An 18,283-nucleotide genomic window follows, 5' to 3' on the forward strand; every position below is an offset into this window, starting at 1 on the left:
ATACAGATACAAATATTCTCATATATGACATGCTTACAGAAATTGATGCTTCATAATTATATATGATGATTTAAATAAAAATAAATAAATAAATATACACACACACACACACACACATATATATGTGTGTGTATTTATTTATTTTTATTTAAATCATCATATATAATTATGAAGCATCAATTTCTATAGGTGTGTCATATATGACAATATTTGTATGTGTATATACAGACGTGTGTTGTGGATTTCTATGTGTATACACACACACACACACACACACACACACACACACACATATATATATATATGTCCACACATAGAGACACACACACATGCACACGAAAATATACACAATATTACGATTATATGTGCGTATATATATATATATATATATATACAATTATTATTATTGTATCGTTGTATCGTCACACACAGTCTTCCACAAATATTCTCATCAAATGTGAGAGTAGAAATAAATTCTGCAATTTTTTTTAATGAAGAATCGTTAAACAAATAGTCGGATCATGTCCACACATACACACATAAAACATGGTCATTCAATGTGTCTTATTTCTGTGTCTTGTATTTTTTGTGTGTTTTGTATGTTTGTGCTTTGCATTCATCATTCATACACTAATATACAAACATTGTGTTTCTATTTCCTATCGTGTCTATTTTCTCCGTCTTTTGTTTTAATAATAAGAGTACTTTTGTTTCTAGGTTTCTTCTATCGTTCCAGCTGGATGTCTCCCCTCGCACCCCATCCTCCAATTGTCAGAGCCCTCCATACACACTCCATGCATCATCCAGCCAAGCACACAACTGCTGTTCTGCTCCTTCCACTCAATACACTAACAATCTCGTTCCACTTTTTTTTGTCTCTCCTAATAGATTTAAAATTACAAGTCAGCGCATTATTCAAGCAGCTTGTTTGGGGTGTGTAAGCGTATCTTTAATTGAAAATGCCCTTGGGAAGCATATTTGTTAAAGGGAAACAATTATGGTCCTCTCCACTGGGATCTTCATGGTGCTCTCAGAGAGTCTGCACCTGCCTAGTTAAAAGATCTGTCCTCCTCTGCTTCTAAAATCACGAGAAAAATTAAATTGACCTTCTGATATTGTTCAATCGCCCAGTGTCCTTCAATAAACATTCTTCTGGAAATTGCTCAGCACTGCTTAAAAAACACAGAGCCCCGCTCCTCGTGACAAGTAATTAATCTATTAGAAGAAAATAAAAACATCTTTACAACCTTCTGCTTTTTTTCCATTCTCTTTCCTTGTGTGCGGGTACAATGCAGCAGATAGGACTTGGATCTCAGGCGAGGCTATAGGCACAAGGATAATGGCAAGAAGACTGCAACTAGAAATGAACACATCACACTCACCTCCTATGATTAATGTTCTTATTAATGCTGGTATTAATATTTCACTTGTTTTATAAGCCCAGCTGACAAATAACACTGGGATCATGTCTGCTCTTATGGAAAGGTAACTATACATACTACAAATATCAGAGAAAAAAAAGAGTACACCAAACTGTCTACAAATACAATAAGGGCAAAATGATACATACATATACATGAAATCTAAAAAAATTAATGTAAATAATGGTGTATAATAAATGTCTAACCATGTATTAATAATGCATAAATATGTATGTTGTAAGCTATATATGTATATATGTGTGTGTCTATATATATATATATATATATATATATATATATATATATATATATATATATGTTTATGTGTTTGTGGAGCTCAATACATAATATTTAGACATACACACATACACACACACACACACACACACACACACATATATATATATATATATATATATGTATATATATATGGGTCCCCAGCACACATTCAAGCTGGGCAGCAAACCAAATAAATTATATTTTACTATATAAAACTCTTTTACTATACACAACTCTTAATATTTTTCTTTTTCTTTATTTTTGCTGGCTAACTTGAAAACTTGAAAGTAAACACACACACACACACGCACACATTCACACACACGGATCTATAGATATTAAAAATCATTAAAATATAAATATGTACTTTCAAGTTAGCCAGCTTGAAAGTGTGCTGGGGATATATATATATATATATATACACACACACACACACACACACACATAATATGTATATATACACATATTTTATATATATATATATATATATATATATATATATATATATATATATATATACACACACACAGATACACATATACATAAACACTTATATGGCTATAAATGTACAGTATATGCATGTACTGTGCATATATATATATATATATATATATATATATATATATATATATATATATATATATATATAGCTCTGTCTATCTATCTATCTATCTATCTATCTATCTATCTATCTATCTACCTGTCTATCTATAATAAAATACATACATGTATGTGTGTAGATATCCATCCACATATTTGGTTGTATGTTGCCATAAACATTGTATATATGTACCCTAGTGTAGTCATTTCAATCCACACACGTGTACATATCATTAGCTGCAGTATATTACCAGAACTTTATCTCCATCAGTTAGTACACCTATCAAAAGCCGACTTTAATTACAGCTGTGCCGAGAATTACTAACCCACCTTTGACGGGCATAAATGAAGCTATTCACTAAAGTGACAGACAATTAGCAAATATTGTTTGTTAATCTCAAACAGCACTGTGAATCCCGAGGCAGATTATACTGAAATCCCCTTTTATCAGGTCGTTGTGTTAATAAGCTTATTGTGAATGAAATGTTTCAGAGTGGATGACCTTGTTGTCACAAGCCAAGTTTGCTTGGGTTTTAGATTTCAGGTGAACATTGCTGGTTCTGTTTGTATGTCTGCCAGCTAATGTTCCTGTTTCCTCCCAAGTCAATATGAAGGGATGTTGCAAGCATTGTACTGTATACTCTAATATACAGTAGGATCATGTGTCATCTTTATCTCAGAATGCTTGCTTAATTGCTGTGTATATTGAATAGTATTTGCTCAGTGTATCTAATGGCTGTTATTGTGTTGCATTGGGTAACTTTTCTAGATTGTCTCAGTTGATATACAATGATCACACCTGGTTGGAGTGGAAGGAGTCCATCACTGGTTTAGCCAGCAGGTAGTGCTGTGTATCACTTCTTCATCAGTAAAGGAGTACCACTTCCTACAGATTGCTGGAATGATAAGGGGACATGTTAATAATGCTCTAGCCAGCATATTGTTTGCTACATAGAGATATGAAGACATGCACTTTTATACAAACTTCAATAACCTTTGTGTTCTAGCTGCTGTAAAATGACAGTAGCCATCAGTCACTGTACCCCCTACATCACACTTGTTCCTATAGTCTGATCCAGGATTTGTAGTTCCATTTTTTTAAAATATTGTTTAACTATCTTATCAACTTATTTAACTATCACTAAATGATATTTTTCATTCTTCTGCCTATTCTCACTGTGACCCTCTTTATAATTTTTTTTTCTTCTCTTTTGATGATGCCTGTAACTGCAAGGGTATAAAACTAGCAGTGCTAAGCTGTAGGTTGGTGCACACTGGTGGCTGGAATGTGTTTGTGGTGGGCCTGCATTTGGGAACACTTGCTGTGGGTCACTTTGGAGTGTCTCTTCGACAAAAGTCCAGCACACTCTATGGTGCTGATTTAGTGAAGGCAAACAGGCTGTTCAGTTTGCAAGGGAATTTTCTCTTAGCTTTTAGATTGTTAGCTCTAATGAGCAGGGCCCTCCGATTCCTCCTGTATTGAACCATATTGTAACTGTACTGTCTGCCCTCATGTTGTAAAGCACTGTGCAAACTGTTTACGCTATATAAATCTTGTATACTAATAAAAATAATAACAACAATATTAATGTCAATAACAGATTATTTAATGAGGTGAAGTTCTGCTGACTTCCAACATCCAGTCATGTGCAGGCAAGAATACTATTTTTTAATTGTCTGCATGTGATTGAGTATTCTTTGCGTTGTGTTTTACCAAATTCACTAGACTAAGCCTGGATTCACATTGATGCAGTGCGGAATTTGCATCGGTTTCTGTGCAAATTCTGCACCGCAGCATAATCACACCCAGTTCACCGCTGTGGGTGTGTATGTTAAGTTAACAACGCCCCAAAATCGGTTTGCAAAATGCAGTGCGATGTGCAGAATCGGATCACATGGGTGTGAATACCCATGCTATCCGATTCTAGTGCAGCCAAAAAAAAAGGGTCATGCACCTTTTTGGTTTAGATGCGGTGCTATTTTAGCCATACAAAATGTATGGCTCAAATTACACCACACAGAATTTGCACAGGAATGCAGTGTGGTTCCTGTGCAAATTTATTTATTTTGGGTACTTATATAGTTTATGCAGCACTTTTACATATATATTATATATTAACATCAGTCCCTAACCATCAAGGGGTGTACAAGGTCCCTAACTCACATTCATACATACACATACTAGGGACAATTTAGACAGGAGCCAATTCACCTACTAGCATGTCTTTTGAGTGTGGGAGGAAACCAGATGAAACCCACGCAGGCACAGGGAGAACATGCAAACACCAGGCAGGTGGTGCTGTGGCTGGGATTCGAACCAACGACCCCAGTACTGCCAGGCAGAAGTGCTAACCATTTAGCCACTGTGCTGCCCAAATCACATGCCGCACTGCAGAAGTGTGAACCCAGGCTAAGACAAAAGTCTCTTGAAAAGTGAAAATTCCCTTGCAAAGTGAACACCCTATTTGCCTTTAGTAAATCAACTCCAATGCATGCTGCCTTTAATAAATTATTCCTGATAATCTATACTGCACCTAAGCTCACAATGCAGACAAGTTAAAAAGAAATAGATTAATAAAACACTTGGTTTCACATTTTTTAAAAACCTTTGTTAAAGTTATTCAGTGAAGCCTCTTGGCAGCTATTTCCTGACTACATGCACTTCAGAAATGGCTGCAAGCATTTCTCAGGGTGGGTTTTCGGAACTTGAGCATGGCTGCTGGATCTTGATGGGGCTCAGGTTAGTACTTGGGGGTAGCTGGGGGGCTGCTGCACACAGAAGGCTTTTTACCTTCATGCATAGAATGAGTGAAGCTAAAAAAAACTTGAGCCTTTACAACCACTTTAATAATGCTTAAAGTGAAACATGAAATATGCCCAATTCCTTTAAAGAGACATGCTTGGGAGATGCTCTAAACCTGCCTGTAAAGTGGCACACCTGTACAACGTATACAACCTACCACCTAAAGTAACATTTACAATTTAAAAATGTCATTTTAATTGCTAGTAAATTTCATTTCCCTGCCAGTCTGCTGTTCTTTGTAAAAAATGGCATGGGGACCAACCCAAAACACATACTAGACCTTTAATCCTTTTTTGGAGCATTTTTTTTGTTTTTTGTTTACATAATTAAAAAATAATTTTAGGCCTGAAGATTACGTAAAAACCCCAAACATTCTATATTTTCTGAGAGGAGACACCCTATAGAATAAAATAGTGGTAGTATCAATGTTTTATGTCACATGATATTAGATCAACAGCTTAGGAAACACAAACTTTCAATAATAAAATACACAAAAGTTAATTTTAGGGCACACAAACACAGTATATTAATTGTTTCAGAAAATATAAAATATGAGGATACACTAAGTAAATAGACGCCCAGAATGTTGAATCTTAAAATTGTGTGCACCTGTGAAACAGCAACAAACTTCGGTAACCCATATTTACCATAGGCAACGCTTTCAAAGTCCCTACAGGTCAAGTTAGAGTTAGCCATTAACAATGGGGCTAGAATTATTTCTCTCACTCTGGCATGTGCAGTGATATGTAGCACAAGTTTTTATGTGTAGGCACCCCCAACACATGTAAATCAATTCATATGTGCATGTATATAAGGGGGGGGGTTAAACATGTTTTTGTAGGGGATTTTAAGTGCTTGGTGGAACTTAATTTTTTACACTTTAAAAAAAAAATGTATTAAACTTATTTTATCTTCACATCACATCACAAAAAGTCCCCTATGTTATGACGTCAGGGCTAAAAGACCCCTGATGTCTCACCTTTCCCCCAATGGAGCAAATGGAATGCAAATCACATTCAATCAGTTTCTTTCCCAGCTGGCTGGAGAAAGTGTCACAGGGACCCGGAAGTAAAGTTTTACACATAGCTTCTGAGTCAGTAAGAAGAAGTCCACTGGTGGATATGCAGAGCCTGGGAAGTGTGGTGGGGGCACATGCAGGCAAAGGGGAGTTGGCTGTTTCCAAGGTGTGTGGAAGGAATCACCACCTGATCACTTCCATCTGATAGTTGCAAGTTGACTTTTCAGATATACAAACACTCCCAATGGCTGCAGCCTCTGGGAGAGTGTGTAAGACACCTCGCTACCGCCAACGTAGTTTCTATGTCAGAGGCAGCAAAAGGGTTAAGGGTCTGGTATGAATTTTTGGAGATATTTGCGGGCTTCTCCATGGTGATTTTTATAAAATCAGGAAGCTGGCAGTGAATTTTCTTTTATGTCATCCTACAGAAAGAATGAAAAAAAATTTGTGAGGTCTCTTCACAATACATGTCTGGCCCCGTATCCTTGATGAAAGTCTTTTATAGATTTTAAAAGTAAACCTCAAGCAGAAAAAAAAAGAAAAAAACAATGGCATGGGGTCACCCTCAAAATCGAAACCAGACCATTCTTGTTTGATATGAATTTTAATGGGGGTACCCCACGCAGGAAAAAAAATGAAATAGGGTCCCACTCAACAGTAAATAAACACACCACAAGCCATAAGTCCTTTATTAAACAAAAAAAAGTCCCACAATGTAAATCAATTGTCAACCATTTCATTTAGCAAAACAGATCCTCGCTAATCATGATGAATGACACCTGACGACCACGTCAGCTCCCATCGCTATTCCTCGGTGAATGACAGATTCATGGCAGATAAAAACAAAGGGGCAGGAATGGTGGCTGATGTGTTTGATTAAATATGGCCATGGCCATATTATGTGGTCAGTCATGTCAGCCACCTTCCTCGATCTTTGTTTATAATCAGCTGTTAGCTGGAAATACAGGGTTATGTCACTAGTTACCAGGAAACCAGCAACTGCCACATTTAGCAGCGTAAGTAATACTGGGCAGTATGTGCAGAATAGTATGGAGGCTACAACAGACAGCAGTATGTGTATGTAGTACCCTCTAGTGTGCTACTAGAATAGTGTATGCAAATATATTGTGTATGACTCATGGTAACTGTGAGAGTCTTTGATTAAGGTCGAGTTACTGCAGGTCAAGCTGGATGACTTAATAGGTTGGGATTTTATTGCCTCCACCTGGCTCTGGAGGACCATTGGAACTTTCTAGAAGACATGGAAATGGAGACCTAATCTGCATGTTAGTGAGAGTCTAACCAATCCTAGGTTTGGTGGGCCTAGTAGAGTGGTGGACAAACCCATAAATATGGGATAGTCAGGCCGGCTGGGGAGTCGGGTGGAAGATAGAGTGCTGAGGAGACTGTCGGTGGCCTGGGAGAGGTCCTCTAGGTCTGGTGGGGCTGGCCTTCAGGCTGGGCTTGGGCTGGCCAAGAAGGATCCATTCAGCAGTACGGCATGAACAGGATCAAGGCCTGGGAGCAGTGGGAGCAAAGAGGACAGAGTGAGTACATTAGCACACCCTGGGATTCACAAAGGGTGAGATTGCCATGTGTAACACGCTTTCTAAGGACAGCACTGTGCTTACTCCTTTATCCTTGTGCTGGGAGATCTTCAGAGCAGCCAGGAGGGCTGGTAGTGTCTGCAGTCTGTGGAGCTGGGAGCAGTTCTACGAGTAAGAGTAAGAGGAGACATCTCTCCATAAAGTTTACAAGAATCTAAGTTGATTTCAGGGGAGCTGCAAATTTCTCACCCGTAAGCGGCTGTTTCTACTGATTTGCAATGACTGATGGCTTTCAAGGAAAGAAACAGTATAAGATCTGTTTCTCTAAATAGAAAGGAAGTTGTCCCCATGCTTTGATTCAATTAAATTGGGTATCCCATAATCCCTATTACCCTATCCAAGTTATATTCCCCTAATAAAATAACAAAAACCAATTTAAGGACTGTTCACTGACTATGGATGAAAGTGTGGAAAATGTGTGTTGCCTGGCTGTGCAAAGTTTAGGAGTACCAAGAAACACAGCAGCCATCACGGGGGTAGCGCTACATGCTGTAGGAGTGTGGAGGGTATGACAGCAGATAGTATGTGCAGAAGAGCAGTATGGAGGGTATGACAGAGGACAGTATTTTGTACAGAAGAGGATTATGCATTGTATCGTGAGAAGAATGCAGAGGGTATTTCAGGGGGCGATATATGCAGGAGGAGGAAATCTATGGCAGCAGACAGTATGTGTAATAGAGATTATTGCATGTGTGTGTGGTGGTGGGGGGATTATGTGCAGGAGAAGAGTGCATTGTATCGGATCGGATGTTGGCGGGTATAAACGGACACATGTCCATTTACACCCGTCGCTCCATAGAGGAGAATTGAGGTTCCGATCGAGTCCACCTGAAAAACGGCAGGCGGACCAGATGGGAATGTTCATGTGAAAGAGCCCATACATTGCTTACTGGTAGCTGACTGATTAAGCAGAAGATGTAAATAAAGTAATAGGTGCTGAAAAGTTGACCATTTGAAGGTCAAGCCTATTCTGACATTTCTCTCATACATGTAAAAACCATTATTCACATTATAAACATTATATATGTTTTTTAACCACTTGCCCTCCTGAGGATTTACCCTCCTTCGGATTTACCCTCCTTCCTGACCAGGCCATTTTTTGTGTTACGGCACTGTGTTATTTTAACTGACAATTGCGCGGTCATGCAACGCTGCACCCAAATTAAATTTACGACTTTTTTTTCCCATGAATTGAGCTTTCTTTCAGTGGTATTTGATTGCCTGTGCGTTTATTTTTTGCGCTATGAAAAAAGAAAGACCCAAAATTTAGAGAAAAAAACAATATTTTTGAGTTTTTGCTATTAAACATGTCTAATAAAAAAAAGTTTAAAAATCAAATTTCGGCATAAATTTAAACTAAAATCTATTCTGCTACATGTCTTTGCTAAAAAAAATCCCATTATGTGTAAATTAATTGGTTTACATGAAAGGTATAGCTTTTACAAATGACAGTATAGATACTGGATTTTTAAAATATTTTTTTATTTTCACTAGTAATGGTGGCGATCAGTGACTTATAGTGGGACTGCGGTGGGCTTTCTGACACTGGGGGGGGGGAACTGACTTGGTGTTACTGAAATCCCCAGTGACACCAATACAGTGATCAGTGCTAAAAAAAAGCACTGACACTTTACTAATGGCACTAGGCAGGAAGGGGTTAACATGAGGGGCAATCACACGGTTAACTATGTGCTGTGTGCTGTTTCATTATAAGCTGTGGCCGTGTGTTTCACTGTAATCACACTGCTTTGCAGTGTGCATGAGCTGACAGGGAGGAGAACTGTTTTGTTTACTTACGTTTTCCTCCCCATCAGAGATGCTCGGCAGTCACCAGGCGCCTGTGAGTAATCACTGGCTGGGACCCATGATTGACAGCCATGGCCGCAAATGGCGGCGTGGGTAGAGCATACGCACGCCTCACGTGCACCCCCTACCTGGGAATACAAAATCACATATATACGTGATTTCGTGCACCCGTGCCACCCTATAGCAGTATGGGTTAAGCAGAAGACCTAGAGAACAAAATGGTGGGTATTGCAATTTTTTGTGTCAAACTGTATTTGCGCAGGGGTTTTGGGGTAAAAAACACTTCAATGAATTTAACGCACAAAACACAAGACAATAGCCAATTTTTTGGTAAAATATAAAATATCATGCTTTAAAGCTGTGCACTGGAATGGTGCCAAAATACGGTACTTAAAAATCTCTGTAGGTAATGCTTTATAAGCCTCTACAGGTTACCAGTTTAGAGTTACACAGGAGGTCTGGTGCTAGAATTTTTGCTCTCACTATAACGTTCGCTGTGATATCTCACATGTATGAGCAAACGCTGTTTACATATGCGTGCATGACCTACTTATGCTTTCACCTTTGCTTGCAAGTATAGGGGGCACGGGGGCACTTTTTTTTTTTTTTTTTTTAATTATTTATTTTATTAATTGAAAACATCCCTTGTGATAGCAATAAGCATGACAAGTCCTCTTTACTGAGAAATCTGGGGTCTATTAGACCCCAGATCTCTCCTCTACCCTTAAAAGCATCTGATCACACCAAGATTGGTTTGACCAGATGCTTCCACAAGCCAAAAATGGTTTGGTTATATTCTGGAGAAACTGGAATTGACAAAATACTCTTCTTTTTGGTTTCTACTGCCATAGAAGTTATCCTGAAAGATCCGGTCCTCGTTCAGATCTATGGTAAGCCAACAAAACGGCTAATTTCAGTGCCAGAATCCCTGGTGATGTGGGGGAGTCTGGAGAGGCACTGGAGAGTGGTAGGAGAGAAGGATCCCCTTCAACTGCCTGTAAAACTGCCCCTCCTGGAGAAGGGGTACAGGGGAAAGTCCAATGTGTGTGTGCTGGAGGAAGGATAACAGGGAAGAACCACTGTGTGTGTGTGCTGGAGTAGGGATACAGGGGAAAATCCAATGTATGTGTGCTGGAGGAGGGATAACAGGGAAGAACCACTGTGTGTGTGCTGGAAGAGGGGTACAGGCTAAAGACCACTTTGTGTGTGCTGGAGGAGGGGTACAGGCTAAAAACCAATGTGTGTGTGCTGGAGGAAGGGTACAGGCTAAAGACCAATGTGTGTGTGCTGGAGGAGGGGTACAGGCTAAAGACCAATGTGTGTGTGCTGGAGGAGGGGTACAGGGGAAAGGCCAATGTGTGTGTGCTGGAGGAAGGGTACAGGGGAAAGGCCGATGTGTGTGTGCTGGAGGAGGGGTACAGGGGAAAGGCCAATGTGCGCATGCTTGAAGAGGGGTACAGAGGAAAGACCAATGTGTGTGTGCTGGAGGAGGGGTACAGGGGAAAGGCCAATGTGTGTGTGCTGGAGGAGGGGTACAGGGGAAAGACCAATGTGTGTGTGCTAGAGGAGGGGTACAGGGGAAAGGCCAATGTGTGTGTGCTGGAGGAGGGGTACAGGGGAAAGACCAATGTGTGTGTGCTGGAGGAGGGATAACAGAGAAGAACCACTGTGTGTGCTGGAGGAGGGATACAGGGGAAAGGTCAACGTGTGTGCGCTGGAGGAGGGATAATGGAAGAACCACTGTGTGTATGTGCTGGAGGAGGGAGGAGGGTTACATGGGAAAGGCCAATGTGTGCGTGCTGGAGGAGGGATAGCAGGGAAAGACAATTGCGTATGTGTGTTAGAGGAGGGGTTCTGGGGAAGGAGCAATGTGTGTGCGCCGGAGGAGGGATACCAGGTAAAGACTAGTGTGTGTGTGTGTCAAGCGTCTCTGTGGTAGTGAGCCCTTGTAGATCGCCAACTCTGGGTTCCCTAGTGTGCGGAGTCTAAGCCCTAGCCTGCTTCTTCACCAGAGCCCCTGCTGGTGAGGATGGACTTGCAGCAAACTGGAACGGGGCCCCCCGTACGCCCAGCTGAGGATCGCGTGAGCAGAGTACTATAGCAGGAGACAACAGGAACTCTGATAGACAAGCCAAGGTCAGAACAGGTGGAAAACAAGCACAGTCAGTGGATGAAGCTGGGGTTGGTAGATAGGTAGTCAGACTGAGGATACAGGAGTAGCAACAAACGGGAGCTCAGAGAACTAAGAAGTTGCTCAGGCACAGTGGTCTAGACTGAGCATGTCTTATATAGACAATTAAACTAGGAGGTGGGCCAGGAAGTGAAGGAAGGGAAGGAAGTAACACCCATAAACAGCAGGCAATGCCCATAGGTGAGCACAGACAAACCACATATGTGAAAGGAATCAGGGCAGGAAAAGCACTGCAGCAAGGAGGGAAGAATACACAAACAAGAAACTGTAGGCTAACTTGTGACAGTGTGTGTGTGTCATAGAAGGGGTTCTAGGGAAGGAGCAATGTGTGTATGTGTTGGAGGAGGGATACTGGGGAAAGACTATTGAGTCTGTGTGTTGGAGAAGGAGTTCTAGGAGAGGAGCAACATGTGTGTCAGAGGAGGGGTACTTGGAAAAAATCAATGTGTGTGTGTTGTAACAGAGATACAGGGGAACAACCAATTTGTGTATGTGTGTGTGCCGGAGGAGGAAGGCCAAGCTGGAAGAAACAATGTGTGTATTGGAGGAGAGATACAGGAAAGACCCATGTCTGTGTGCTGGATGAGGGATACAGGAAAGACCTACAAGTGAAACTCAAAAAATTAGAATATCGTGCAAAAGTTCATTTATTTCAGTAATGCAACTTAAAAGGTGAAACTAATATATGAGATAGACTCATTACATGCAAAGCAAGATAGTTCAAGCCGTGATTTGTCATAATTGTGATGATTATGACTTACAGCTCATGAAAACCCCAAATCCAGTCTCAGAAAATTAGAATATTGTGAAAAGGTGCAATATTCTAGGCTCAAAGTGTCCCACTCTAATCATCTAATTAAGCCATAACACCTGCAAAGAGTTCCTGAGCCTTTAAATGGTCTCTCAGTCTGGTTCAGTAGGAATCATAATCATGGGAAAGACTGCTGACCTGACAGTTGTGCAGAAAACCATCATTGACTCCCTCCATAAGGAGGGAAAGCCTCAAAAGGTAATTGCAAAAGAAGTTGGATGTTCCAAAAGTGCTGTATCAAAGCACATTAATAGAAAGTTATGTGGAAGGGAAAAGTGTGGAAGAAAAAGGTGCACAAGCAGCAGGGATGACTGCAGGCTGGAGAGGATTGTCAGGAAAAGGCCATTCAAAAGTGTTGGGGACTTTCACAAGGAGTGGACTGAGGCTGGAGTCAGTGCATCAAGAGCCACCACACACAGACGGACCCTGGACATGTGTTTCAAATGTCATATTCCTCTTGTCAAGCCACTCCTGAACAACAAACAATGTAGAGATGCGTCTTACCTGAGCTAAAGAAAAACAGACCTGGTCTGTTGCTCAGTGGTCCAAAGTCCTCTTTTCTGATGAGAGCAACTTTTGCATCTCATTTGGAAACCAAGGACCCAGAGTATGGAGGAAGAATGGAGAGGCACCCACTGCAAAATGCTTGAAGTCCAGTGTGAAGTTTCCACAGTCTGTGTTGATTTGGGGAGCCATGTCATCTGCTGGTGTTGGTCCACTCTGCTTCATTAAGTCCAGGGTCAACGCAACCATCTACCAGGAGATTTTGGAGCACTTCATGCTTCCATCCACAGACAAGCTTTATGGGGATGCTGACTTCATTTTCCAGCAGGACTTGGCACCTGCCCACACTGCCAAAAGCACCAAAACCTGGTTCAATGACCGTGGGATTACTGTGCTTGATTGGCCAGCAAACTCGCCTGACCTGAACCCTATAAAAAATCTATGGAGCATTGCCAAGAGAAAGATGAGAGACATGAGACCGAACAGTGCAGAAGAGCTGAAGGCCGCTATTGAAGCATCCTGGTCTTCCATAACACCTCAGCAGTGCCACAGGCTGATAGCTTCCATGCCACGCCGCATTAAGGCAGTAATTGCTGCAAAAGGGGCCCAAACCAAGTACTGAGTACATATGCATGCTTATACTTTTCAGAGGTCTGATATTGTTCTATGTACAATCCTTGTTTTATTGATTGCATGTAATATTCTAATTTTCTGAGATTGTGGATTTGGGGTTTTCATGAACTGTAAGCCATAATCATCACAATTATGACAAATCACGGCTTGAACTATCTTGCTTTGCATGTAATGAGTCTAGCTCATATATTAGTTTCACCTTTTAAGTTGCATTACTGAAATAAATGAACTTTTGCACGATATTCTAATTTTTCGAGTTTCACCTGTATGTCTGTGTGCTGGAAGAGAGATACAAGAAAGACCAATGTATGTGTGCTGATGGAGGGATACAGGAAAGACCTATGTCTGTGTGCTGGTGGAGGGGTACTAGAAAAGGAGCAATGTGTGAGTTCTGCAGGGCTTCTGGGGAAAGACTATTGCGTGTGTGTTCTGGAGGAAAGATAGAGGGGAAAAGACCAATGTCTGTGTGCTAGTGGAGAGATACAAGGGAAAGACCAATGTCTGGAGGAGGGGTACCGGAGAAAGACTATTGAGTGTTTGTGCTGGAGGAGGAGTATTATGAAAGGATCAATGTGTGTGCTTGAGGAGGGATACAGGAAAGACCCATATTTCTGTATGCTGATGGAGGGGTACAGGGGAATGACCAATGTCTGTGTGCTGAAGGAAGGGTACCAGGGAAAGACTATTGAGTGTGTGTACGCTGGGGGAGGGGTACTAGGGAAGCACCATTGTATGTGTTGGAGGATGGATACAGGAAAGACTCATGTCTTTGTGTTGGTGGAGGGATACAAGGAAGACCAATATCTGTGTGCTGGAGGAAGGGTATAGGAGAAAGACCACTGTGTATGTGCTAATGGAGGGCTACTAGGAAAGGACCAATGTGTGTGTTCTGCAGGAGGGGTGCTGGGGAAAGACTATTGAGCGTGTGTTTTGAAGGAAACATACATGTGTGCTGGAGGAGAGATACAAAAAAGACCCATGTATGTGTGCTGTTGGTGGGTACAGGGGAAAGACCAATATATGTATGCTGGAGGAAGGCAGGACTTCTTTTAGAAACCACAGGGCCCCATACAGCCAACCTGACAGGGCCCCCACCCCTCCCAAATAAGTACAGTTTGCTATGCTTCAGTTATGAATGAACATAGCGAGTGACTGATACCGATTACTCATTCTGTTCATTCAGGAAAGGAAGGGGCTGGTAAATGTGACATATTTACAGACCCTTCCCCCACTCTCCATCCTGAAGGACCCTTTTGTGTGCTGGCAGCTGCCAGTGGGAAGGAGAGGAGGGAAGTCGGCAGCACTCTGGGGATGGGGGCACACAGGGGATGTGGGCAACAGGGGGGAAATGTATGGTGCACAGGGAGGGTGATGGGTACAGCTGGAGGGCAATTACTGAAGCTGAAAGCTATCGGGATTCAGAGGAGAAGAAGCCAGCTTTCAGCTGCTGCCGAGAGAGCCATACAGGGGATCTGTTCCAGTAATTGCCCCCCCCTTCCTCCAATGCCTTGCTGATCACCTTCCCTGCCCATATCCGATTCACCCAGCTGCCTGGGCCCCCCTGCTGGCCTGGACCCTGTAGAGGAGGACCAGCGGTACCCCTTATCCACGACCCTGGAGGAGGGTACAAGGGAAGGAGCAATGTGTGTGTACTGGAGGAGGGATCTCACTGCAGAAAGGTAAGCCTGTGTGCTGGGTGAGGGTTTCCACTGAGGAAGGACCAGTAGCAAAGTGAAAGTAAAACTTAGAAATTATATAATATATCCGATGAAAGCTGCAGATTTTTAAAAAGATTAAATATTATTTTCAAAGATACAGTACATTAAAACAACTTCTGAAAAGTAGTGAATATATTCTTACCTTTCCCACTGCACACACACCAAACACTGCTTTGATGAATAAAAATCATAACCTACATTTCTTTCTGAAACTGACAGTTCCAGGAGTGTTGGACGTCTGGTCTCTTGCTGTGTTCATGGGTCCACTACTCAACTCCCACATCAATGTCTTGTCCTGTAGTGATGAAAGCGCTGGTAGATGGAATCACAGGTGACAGGCTGCCTTATTGCAGCACACATAGCATAATGTGTTAACACGTGATTGGGCCTTAAAGTCAAAAAATAAACTCAACTTTTAACTATGTCTCTGTCTTTGTATGCAGTCAGATTCATCTTGATTTTTCCAATGTCATTTGTACAGGTAAACAATGGAATGGTCTGCCACATGAACCAGCAATGGGTCAGTAAAACAATTTAAATTGGTAATAATTTTCATACAACCAATGGAATATGGTTATAAGTAGAGATGAGCGAATCGAACATGGCGAAGTGGAATTCGTTTCGAAGATCAGGAAAAATTCGATTCGCGCCGAATCCGAAAATTAGCAAACTTCGGATGCACGAATCGAATTTTCCAAAAAATGGCGGCGACATGTGTGGCGACGGAGCGGGGATCTCTGGGAAGGCGCGCAGACAAGGCGCGCTGACCCATAATGCATTCATTCATGACATGTGATCGCATTAGCCAATCAGCAGCCAGCCAGCCAGCACTGTGTAATGGTGGAGCTATAAATTGCGGCCATCTTAGAATTCTCCATTAGCCTCCGGTCATTCAAGAGAGACAGACCTGTATGTATTAGGGACAGAGTTAGGGCCACAGAGACTTTATGGCCACAGAATCGTTACTCAGGGACACAGAATCGTTACTCAGGGACACAGAATTGTTACTCAGGGACACAGAATTGTTACTCAGGGACACAGAATCGTTACTCAGGGACAGACACAGAATTGTTACTCAGGGACACAGAATTGTTACTCAGGGACACAGAATCGTTACTCAGGGACACAGAATTGTTACTCAGGGACACAGAATCGTTACTGAGGGACACAGAATTGTTACTGAGGGACACAGAATTGTTACTGAGGGACACAGAATCGTTACTCAGGGACACAGAATTGTTACTCAGGGACACAGAATTGTTACTCAGGGACACAGAATTGTTACTGAGGGACACAGAATCGTTACTCAGGGACACAGAATCGTTACTCAGGGACACAGAATCGTTACTCAGGGACACAGAATCGTTACTCAGGGACACAGAATCGTTACTGAGGGACACAGAATCGTTACTCAGGGACACAGAATCGTTACTCAGGGACACAGAATTGTTACTCAGGGACACAGAATCGTTACTCAGGGACACAGAATCGTTACTGAGGGACACAGAATTGTTACTCAGGGACACAGAATCGTTACTCAGGGACACAGAATCGTTACTCAGGGACACAGAATCGTTACTCAGGGACACAGAATTGTTACTCAGGGATACAGAATCGTTACTCAGGGACAGACACAGAATTGTTACTCAGGGACACAGAATCGTTACTCAGGGACACAGAATTGTTACTCAGGGACACAGAATCGTTACTGAGGGACACAGAATTGTTACTCAGGGACACAGAATTGTTACTCAGGGACACAGAATCGTTACTGAAGTGACACAGAATCGTTACTCAGGGACACAGAATTGTTACTCAGGGACACAGAATCGTTACTGAGGGACACAGAATTGTTACTCAGGGACACAGAATCGTTACTTTCTGCTTCACAACCACTATTGAATTAAAGAGTATGTCAGACAACACGCAGAGGAGTGGCAGAGGAGGCAATGTTTCAGGAGCGAGCAGACGTGGCAGCAGAGGAAGGGGTCGAGGCAGCACTAGTCGCAGCCAGAGGCCAGTGCTCCCGGTGTCATCCAGCGGTCGTGTCTCCACCGACAACCCTGCCGTCATCGATTGGTTGACTCGGTCGTCTTCCTCTTCCCAGGTCACCTCTGACACCTACAGCCAACGGTCGGTGGGTACGTCAGACACAACCGTTAGTTGGCATGGCCCGGGAGCAAGCCCACTGAAATCACGTGTCCTCTACCTGCCCCTGTCCTTTGGTGTTCCCTCACCAAGCGAAGTATCGCATGCTGTGGGCTCAGCCCCACTGTACAGTGAGGAAGAGCTAACAGAGGGCGGTCAGGAACGGGGGGAGACATCCGCCTCTTCAGCAGCCAGGCGAAGAAGTACTGGCGAGGAGAGTGGCTCGGTAGCCGGTCTAGAGACAGGTCTGTCTCCTGACCCACATGCAGCCGAGGGGGCTAGTAGTGACGCGGAGACCCTAATTGATGATGATGAGGCTGATCGCACTTGGCAGCCTCGTCGTCATCAGGCTATTGCTTCCGCATCATCAGGAGAAGAGGGTGCCAGCTTGCCAGCGAGCAAAACAGTCGGTGGGTTGCCCAGGAGGCAGCAGGGTCGCAGCAGTGTCAGTGGAGGCAAACGGCCACGGAGTAGAGCACCAGCTCCACTGCAGCCTACCACCACGGCCAGTAGTAGTGCCGGTGTGCACGGAGGAAGTAGCAGTCAGCCAGTGAGGAGTAGCGGGGGCAAAGTTTCCTACTCGGCGGTGTGGCAATTTTTCGTCAAGCCGCCCGAGGAAGTAAACATAGCCGTATGTCGACTATGTGGCCAGAAAGTCAAGCGTGGCCAGGGGGCCCATGTTGGGACTACAACGTTGCGCCAGCATATGCAGCGTCGCCATTTGGTGGCCTGGGAAAACCGTGA

The sequence above is a fragment of the Staurois parvus genome, unplaced genomic scaffold (genome assembly GCF_062004578.1).
Source record: "Staurois parvus isolate SC_StPar_1 unplaced genomic scaffold, SC_StPar_1.0 ptg000116l, whole genome shotgun sequence".
In the NCBI taxonomy this organism is placed as follows: Eukaryota; Metazoa; Chordata; class Amphibia; order Anura; family Ranidae; genus Staurois; species Staurois parvus.